The 9482-nt window shown below is 50.0% G+C and overlaps 1 pseudogene; it reads left to right on the top strand.

Moving 5' to 3' along the window:
* Positions 1-3508: 3508 nt before the first annotated feature.
* On the top strand, positions 3509-9207 carry LOC123122143 (beta-glucosidase 32-like; annotated as a pseudogene).
* The last annotated feature ends 275 nt before the right edge of the window (positions 9208-9482 follow it).

Genomic DNA, 9482 nt, shown 5'->3' with positions numbered 1-9482 from the left:
TGACCATCTATAAGGCTCGACTTGTCGCTAAGGGTTATCGACAAATTCAAGGGGTTGACTACGATGAGAATTTCTCACCCGTAGCGAAGCTGAAGTCTGTCCGAATCATGTTAGCAATTGCTGCATTCTATGATTATGAGATATGGCAAATGGACGTTAAAACGGCATTCCTTAACGGTTTTCTTAAGGAAGAATTGTATATGATGCAGCCGGAAGGTTTTGTCGATCCTAAGAATGCTAACAAGGTATGCAAGCTCCAGCGCTCCATCTATGGACTGGTGCAAGCATCTCGGAGTTGGAACATTCGTTTTGATGAGATGATCAAAGCGTTTGGGTTTACGCAGACTTATGGAGAAGCCTGTGTTTACAAGAAAGTGAGTGGGAGCTCTGTAGCATTTCTCTTATTATATGTGGATGACATACTATTGATGGGAAATGATATAGAATTCTTGGAAAGTATAAAGGCTTATTTGAATAAGTGTTTTTCAATGAAGGACCTTGGAGAAGCTGCTTATATATTAGGCATCAAGATCTATAGAGATAGATCAAGACGCCTCATTGGTCTTTCACAGAGTACGTACCTTGACAAGATATTGAAGAAGTTCAATATGGATCAGTCCAAGAAGGGGTTCTTGCCTGTATTGCAAGGTGCGCAATTGAGCACGGCTCAATGCCCGACCACGGCAGAAGATAGAGAAAAGATGAGTGTCATCCCCTATGCCTCGGCCATAGGGTCTATTATGTATGCCATGTTGTGTACCAGACCTGATGTAAACCTTGCCGTAAGTTTGGTAGGAAGGTACCAAAGTAATCCCGGCATGGAACACTGGACAACGGTCAAGAATATCCTGAAGTACCTGAAGAGGACTAAGGATATGTTTCTCGTTTATGGAGGTGACGAAGACCTCGTCGTAAAGGGTTACGTCGACGCTAGCTTCGACACAGATCTGGATGACTCGAAGTCACAAACCGGATACGTGTATATTTTGAATGGAGGAGCAGTAAGCTGGTGCAGTTGCAAGCAAAGCGTCGTGGCGGGATCTACATGTGAAGCGGAGTACATGACAGCCTCAGAGGCAGCGCAAGAAGCAGTCTGGGTGAAGGAGTTCATTACCGACCTAGGGTGATTCCCAATGCGTCGGGTCCGATGACTCTCTTCTGTGACAACACCGGAGCTATTGCCCTTGCCAAGGAGCCCAGGTTTCACAGGAAGACCAGGCATATCAAGCATCGCTTCAACTCCATCCGTGAAAGTGTTCAAAATGGAGACATAGATATTTGTAAAGTACATACGAATCTGAATTCCGTTGACTAAACCTCTCCCTAGAGCAAAACATGATCAACACCAGAACGCTATGGGTGTTCGATTCATCACAATGTAACTAGATTATTGACTCTAGTGCAAGTGGGAGACTGTTGGAAATATGCCCTAGAGGCAATAATAAATGGTTATTATTATATTTCTTTGTTCATGATAATTGTCTATTGTTCATGCTATAATTGTGTTATCCGGAAATCGTAATACATGTGTGAATACATAGACCAAAACGTGTCCCTAGTAAGCCTCTAGTTGACTAGCTCGTTGATCAACAGATAGTCATGGTTTCCTGACTATGGACATTGGATGTCATTGATAACGAGATCACATCATTAGGAGAATGATGTGATGGACAAGACCCAATCCTAAGCATAGCATAAAAGATCGTGTAGTTCGTTTGCTAGAGCTTTTCCAATGTCAAGTATCTTTTCCTTAGACCATGAGATCGTGTAACTCCCGGATGCCGTAGGAGTGCTTTGGGTGTACCCAACGTCACAACGTAACTGGGTGACTATAAAGGTACACTACGGGTATCTCTGAAAGTGTCTGTTGGGTTGACACGGATCGAGACTGGGATTTGTCACTCCGTATGACGGAGAGGTATCTCTGGGCCCACTCGGTAATGCATCATCATAATGAGCTCAATGTGACTAAGGAGTTAGCCACGGGATCATGCATTACAGTACGAGTAAAGTGACTTGCCGGTAACGAGATTGAACAAGGTATTGGGATACCGACGATCGAATCTCGGGCAAGTAACGTACCGATTGACAAAGGGAATTGTATACGGGATTGATTGAATCCTCGACATCGTGGTTCATCCGATGAGATCATCGTGGAACATGTGGGAGCCAACATGGGTATCCAGATCCCACTGTTGGTTATTGACCAGAGAGGCGTCTCGGTCATGTCTGCATGTCTCCCGAACCCGTAGGGTCTACACACTTAAGGTTCGGTGACGCTAGGGTTGTAGAGATATTAGTATGCGGAAACTCAAAAGTTGTTCGGAGTCCCGGATGAGATCCGGACGTCACGAGGAGTTCCGGAATGGTCCGCAGGTGAAGAATTATATATAGGAAGTCCAGTTTCGGCCACCGGGAAACTTTCGGGGGTTATCGGTATTGTACCGGGACCACCGGGTGGGGCCACCTATCCCGGAGGGCCCCATGGGCTGAGGTGGGAAGGGAACCAGCCCTTAGTGGGCTGGGGCGCCCCCCTTGGGCCTCCCCCTGCGCCTAGGGTTGGAAACCCTGGGGGTGGGGGGCGCCCCACTTGGCTTGGGGGGAAGCCACCCCCCTCCCCCTTGGCCGCCTCCCCCCTTGGAGATCTGATCTCCCAGGGCCGGCGCCCCCCAGGGGTCCTATATATAGTGGGGGGAGGGAGGGCAGCAGCACCACAGCCCCTGGCGCCTCCCTCTCCCCCTGCAACACCTCTCCCTCTCGCAGAAGCGTGGCGAAGCCCTGCCGAGATCCCCGCTACTTCCACCACCACGCCGTCGTGCTGCTGGATCTCCATCAACCTTTCCTTTCCCCTTGCTGGATCAAGAAGGAGGAGACGTCGCTGCTTCGTACGTGTGTTGAACGCGGAGGTGCCGTCCGTTCGGCACTCGGTCATCGGTGATTTGGATCACGGCGAGTACGACTCCATCAACCCCGTTCATTGGAACGCTTCCGCTCGCGATCTACAAGGGTATGTAGATGCAATCCTTTCCCCTCGTTGCTAGTATACTCCATAGATGGATCTTGGTGATGCGTAGGAAATTTTAAAATTCTGTTGCGATCCCCAACACAATGTGCCTGTGGTGCAGTGGTACATTCAATGGGAAAATTTGCCTCCGGCCGAAGCAACATGGGAAGACGCGGATTTCATCAAATATGCTTTCCCAGCTTTCTTCAAGGCCACTACTCAGGCGTGGAGGGAAAATCAGCAAACGCCGTGAGGACACGTCGATTCTCAAGGAGGGAGCAATGTCAGGCTAGTTCAGTAAGCGTGGCTCAAGATTCAGTTATCGCTGTAGCGTTTCCGGCAAATACCGATTCAGTAGAGGAACGACTACGATGGCGACCTCCTATCCCAGTCGATCACCACCGTTGGATGGCCGTGACTGTTACTGTTACTTTTCTTGCCTTTTCCGTTAGTGAGCTGTCCTTGCTCTGCCTATAACAGCCGGGTTGTGGCTGGCGAGAGATCATGTTGAATTGCTGAATGCTTTGATCGGGGCTAGAACCCTAACACGGTGCCTCCCTTTTATACACTCCATATACCTCAGATCCGAGACAATTCCGCGAGTTAGTTCCCAGAATTACTAAATCATACCCTATAATCCACTCGGGCCTGACATCTGGTCAATTAGCTCACGGCCGCGGCTGGCGGGAACTCGCGACTAGCAAACATACCCATCCATAGCTGGATCCATTCCCAGTTTTCCCCTTCCGAACCCCCAACATCCTCCCCAAATCCCCAAATCAACGAGGCGACGCCGAGCTCCGGCAGAACCGAGTCGCCGCACTCGGGCTCGATCAGTGATCCACGAGCTCGTCCGCCCACCACGACGCCGACAAAGGTCGAGGAGTACGGGGATCTACCTCCGCCGGGCGTCGTCGCCGCGGTCGCGGTGATGGCCGCCGCCGCAGATCTATTCGCGAGGTCACGGTCGCCGCCCATCACACGGGCGCGCAGGTGGTTTCACATGGTAAGTGACAATTTGACATTGATAACTTAAACAATTCCGCGGTACTATACCAAGTAACTACAGTAGTACTAACCAGCCATTAGCATCCGTCTGTCTCGTTTCATGCGAGCATTTTAAAATGAACAGGAATTGATCGTGTCGTGTTCGTTACTAGTATATGGTGACGATGATCCATGTGAATATATATTAGATCATGCTTTCCGTCAACTCCGAATATCTCGCTGCTTAATTGTTTTTTGTATTTTATGCACAATCTGGATCAGGCGCCCACGTCCCTCAAGAAGTTCAACGACCCAATTAAGTGGCACCCACAGCTTAGATAAATCCCAGCAAGCAACTCGTGCGGCGGTGCAGCTCTTTTAAATTGGGTGCAGAAGTCTTCTTCCTCCCTTTGCATCTCCCTCTCAGCCCTTTTAAATGGCGCGCCGCCGAGCAGCGATTGGCATTGCAGCTCCACGCGGTGATCATGGCGCCGCCGCTCTTCGTTCTCCTCCTCCTCTGCCTTGCCACCTTGCCGAGAGACACCGCTGCTGCGCTGACCTGCCGTGACTTCCCCGACGGGTTCATCTTCGGCGCGGGCACCTCGGCCTTCCAGGTACTCGTGCTTCCACCTTTCACTCTGTCTCTGTATGTTGCAAGTTGAGCAAAGTTTCATGGTTCAAAACATAAATAACGCCGACAGGGAAGTAAGTAATATTTTTGACGCTTTAGGTGGAAGGGGCTGCTGCAGAAGGTGGTAGGAAGCCCAGCATCTGGGACACCTTCACCCATCAAGGTCAATTTTCAGATTATGATTTGTACTATTACTCATCATACCAGCATCGCTCATTCATTTGCAATTCACTCAACACCTGCAAAACACATCTTGCGATGGGGCCTCCAGGATCTAATTTCTGGAATTATTGTGCTGATGAGCATGGCAGGTTACTCCTATGATAAGTCTACCGCAGATATCTCAGCAGATCAGTATCATCATTATAAGGTTGTTGTCAAGATCTAGCACCACTTGCTTGAAAATAAAAGGCAAATGGGACAACAGGCGAATGCTCCTGACTAATCAAACAATTTAAATTTATTTTTTGACGTTAGGATGATGTAAAACTTATGTATGAGATGGGTTTAGACGCGTACAGATTCTCCATCGCATGGCCCCGGCTTATACCAGGTAACCATACAGTAGTTGAGTAGTACATCTCTGAATTTTTTATATACTGAATGCCACCTGTGTAGATGGAAGAGGAGAGATCAATCCGAAGGGCTTGGAGTACTACAACAACTTAATAGATGAACTGATACGGAACGGTAAAGATTAATTTCTCTATCTAAAACATAAACATGTTGCAGTAGTGGCAACCTTTCTTCTCCTTGTTTCAAGCTTGAGAAATTCACTCTGATGTCTGATCTTGATCAACCAACATTTCCTGGAATGTGTTGCAGGCATACAACCTCATGTCACAATCTACCATTTTGATCTCCCTCAGTCCCTTCAGGATGAATACAACGGACTGCTCAGCCCCAGATTCATGTGAGTGCAACAACCTTTCGGGCACCATCTTCACCCGCAAATCAAGGCAGCTGAATTAAGACGAAGATCCAGAGTTTTCAGATGCTCTGCATAAAACTGAATGTGTTATGTTGCAGAGACGATTACACCGCGTATGCTGAAGCCTGCTTCAAGAGCTTTGGGGACAGGGTAAAGTACTGGGTCACCGTCAACGAGCCCAACATAGAAACCATAGGAGGCTTAGACAGTGGCGTGTTGCCACCACAGCGCTGCTCCCATCCCTTCGGGAACTACACCAGGGGGGATTCTACAACGGAGCCGTACATAGCCGCCCACCACCTCCTGCTTGCACATGCCTCAGCAGTGTCCCTGTATAGAGCCAAGTATCAGGTAATTGTCATATCAGTGTCCTTGAGTCCTAACCTGATACATATCAGTAGATGCAGTAGTTGACTCACTCTAGTAATTAACATGACCATGCGATGCAATCCCCAATGTGTAGGCAACTCAAAGAGGACAGATAGGATTTACTCTCTTGGGCTGGTGGCATGAGCCAGCTACCGATTCATCGGAGGATGCAGCTGCTGCATCGAGGATGAATGACTTCCACATTGGATGGTTAGTACTTAGGTTATGTTGAAATGCATCATAATTCAATTTTGAATGCTAATTTTGTGGGTACAAGTAGCAAGAACTCATGCCATCTCTGGGCAGGTTTATGCATCCTTTGGTGTATGGGGACTACCCTACTGTGATGAGGAGCAGGGTAGGCGCACGGTTGCCGGATTTTACAGCAGAGCAGTCGGAGAAATTGCCCGGATCATTTGACTTCGTCGGCTTCAACCACTACCTTGTTGTTCTGGCGCGAGCCCATGATAGCGCGTTCAATACTTCAATATGAAGCGGAGGGACTACTATGCTGACGCATACGCCATCGCAAGTAAGTACTCCTTCCGTTCCAAAATAGATGATCCAATTTTGTACTAACTTTGTATTAAAGTTAGTACAAAGTTGAGTCATCTAGTTTGGAACGGAGGGAGTAGTAGATTAACTACTCCGTATTAGATGTTCCCATCTATCTTTGTTTGAGAAATGCGTCATCACTGATGCAAGTCAACCTCACCTCACTAACATGCACCATTTTCTTGCCTGGGTTCAGATCCATTCGATGATATCCAAGAGGTATTTATACATAAATCACAAGCCTTCTGGTTTCATTTTAAATGACTGAAGTTCTCTTCCTTTCCTTCTGAACCATAAGGTGTGTAATTTGTATTGGTATAACATGCAGGGCCGCCTTGAGTATGCTCCTCGGGCTCTAGGGAGGCTACTGGACCACCTAAAACTCAACTACGGGAACCCACCAGTCATTTTCTTTTTTTTTTTAGAAAAGGAGGATGACCCCCGGCCTTTGCATCTGGGCGATGCATACGGCCACTTTATTAATTATTCTCACAAGACCTTACAAAGTCATATAACAGTAAGACTAAAGCCGCCGTCTAAGCAACAAACTGTCGCTACACCTATCCAGTTGATGAAGGGGCGCAGATAGCCTGGGCCTAATACCAAACAGACATCGCAGCCAAGCCTAACATCTAAGACCTGAGACCCCAACCTAGCCACTTGCTGGGTCTGGGGCACACACTGGTCCGGCGTGCTCTCAGAGGCCGCCGCCGCCAACTGCCACCGCTCCATCTTCAGAATTGTACTGATGCATCAACCTTGCTCGGTCCAGCTATCGTCGACGCCACCACGGCGCCCAACGGCACCTCCTCCCTGCGCGCAAACAGCTGAACACGTCGCGGTCGCCACTGATACACCTCAGCGCCATGCTGCCAAGTACCACCAGCCGACACAGCTTGAAGTCCTTGGAGGATCTGTCGTGCGTAGCACCTGCCGACCAGGCATGACCAAGCGTAGCACCTGTCGATCAGGCATGACTTGACATCTCCACCGAAGCTCCGTGCAAGACGAAGCCGCTCCACCTCCTGCCTCTGACTTCCAGCACTGCTCCACAAACGATGCTCACAAGAGAGAAACGACACCGCAGTGCCGCCATCATCCGGTCTGGAACACCAGATCCTAGGGTTTCCCCCGGAGCAGTACGAGTGGGTCGACGGTAGTCACATGACGATGCCTTCATCAAGGTAACGCCGTGGAACGCCGCCATCGCACGCCGTCGGCTCGGTTTTCACCGGCAACTACGTCTCCCCGACTCGCAGCTGGTGCTAGATGACGGATCCCGAGATCCGAACACCCAGCCTCAGGCCGACCACCTCTGAAGGAAGAGATGACCACCACCGTAGGCTGCACCGGTCAGAACAGATCTGAACCGAGGTGCCGCTGACGAGACCACCAGGCCCTCCACGCCGTCGTCGCCGATCTGAAGGCAGCACGCACGCCACCGCAGCCAAGCCGGCCGCCGCCGACCGCAGCCGCCGCCCGAAGGGCCATCCGCAGCGCCCGCAGCCCTGGCCGCCAGGACGGGCCGGCCTCCCGCCGCCTGCTGCAGCCATTCGCCGCGCCGCAGATCCCAGATCGGTCGCGCCACCACACGCCTTGGGGTCCGCCCCACCCCAGAGACGCGCGTGAGAGGAGATCCCCCGCCACCGCCTTAGCCCGGCGGCGTCCTCCGGCGGCGGCGGAGGGAGAGGAGGGAGTTTGCGGCGGCGGCGGCGGCTAGGTTTCTGGCTCCGCCCGAGTCGCCCTAGGGGGAGGACGACGTGGGGGCTAGCAACGATGCAACTGGAAATTCAAAACCCACCAGTCATGATCCATGAAAACGGTAAGCTGAAAAAGAAAAAACCTGCTCGCTGCATATGCTATCCTTCTTTCAGGAGATAAGCTGACACCATGAATACCAGTTAGGGTGGTTTGATCTGAAATGCAAAACATGCTGACCTCTGTAAAATCAAAAATCAACGGCATGGAAAAATCTTTTGTTTGATGTTTCAGGATACGGAGACGCCTCCGAACTCCCGCGGAAGGTCGAATACGACGACGACAACAGATCAGAGTTCCTGCAAGATTATCTGGAAGTTCTCTATCTGTCCATAAGGTGATTTTTCTCTGTCGTGTTTTAGTATGTATCCTGAACGAAATGTCAAAACTCCAACCAAAGCCATATCCGGAAGAGGATCTTAGCACAAATTCAATCGAGACTCTTGGGTTCAAGAAACATACATGGAATTCAATTGGCTTCTGATAGAGAGAGGGCGGCTGTGTACACTGGTTGCAGGAACGGATCAAACGCGCGGGGATACTTCGTGTGGTCTTTCCTCGACGTTTTCGAGTTCCTCTTCGGCTACCGGATGCGCTTCGGCCTGCGCGGCGTCGACATGAACAGCGAGGGGAGGACAAGATACGTGAGGAACTCTGCCCGCTGGTACTCCGGCTTTCTCAAAGGCGGCGAGCTGCGGCCGGCGTCATCGTCGGGGAAAGCCTACGTCGCCGCGTGACTTGGGCTTCTGCACACGTTTTCGTTGTCGTTGAGGCCATGGCGCCGGTGCCGCTTTGGTTGTTTTATTAATTCTCTTCTCTATCTGTATATTTCTCCGTGAAACATTGAGTTGTGTATTTGGACGCGCCAGCATCACCTTAAAATTACTTTGGGATGCAATGTACTTCTCGTGCGTGGCATCGGTCAAATTGACGATCTCCAGAAAAATGTGCAGCCTTATTATAAACTGAAAAGGGGCGAGTACTCGTATTTTGATTTCAAAAAAGAAAAAGAAAAACGAACAGAGATTTGCAGTTAACATGCATCATCATTCATGCAATTCAGGCTCGCTAACGTGCGATGTTTTCCTGCCTGGATTAACCAGAATCATCCAGCAGACACGGTAGTGGAGTAGTTCCCTTCTCTGAATCATAAGGTGTGTAAATTAGGGGAAAAAAGTGTGTAAATTTCATTGAGGACGCGTTTGGTTGCCCGCATAAGGTCCAATCAGGCCCGCGCGGGAAGAAAC

Source organism: Triticum aestivum, chromosome 5D (assembly GCF_018294505.1).
Source record: "Triticum aestivum cultivar Chinese Spring chromosome 5D, IWGSC CS RefSeq v2.1, whole genome shotgun sequence".
Classification (NCBI taxonomy): domain Eukaryota; kingdom Viridiplantae; phylum Streptophyta; class Magnoliopsida; order Poales; family Poaceae; genus Triticum; species Triticum aestivum.
The sequence above is the reverse complement of the archived record's forward strand: the minus strand, read 5'-3'. Positions and strand labels throughout refer to the sequence as shown.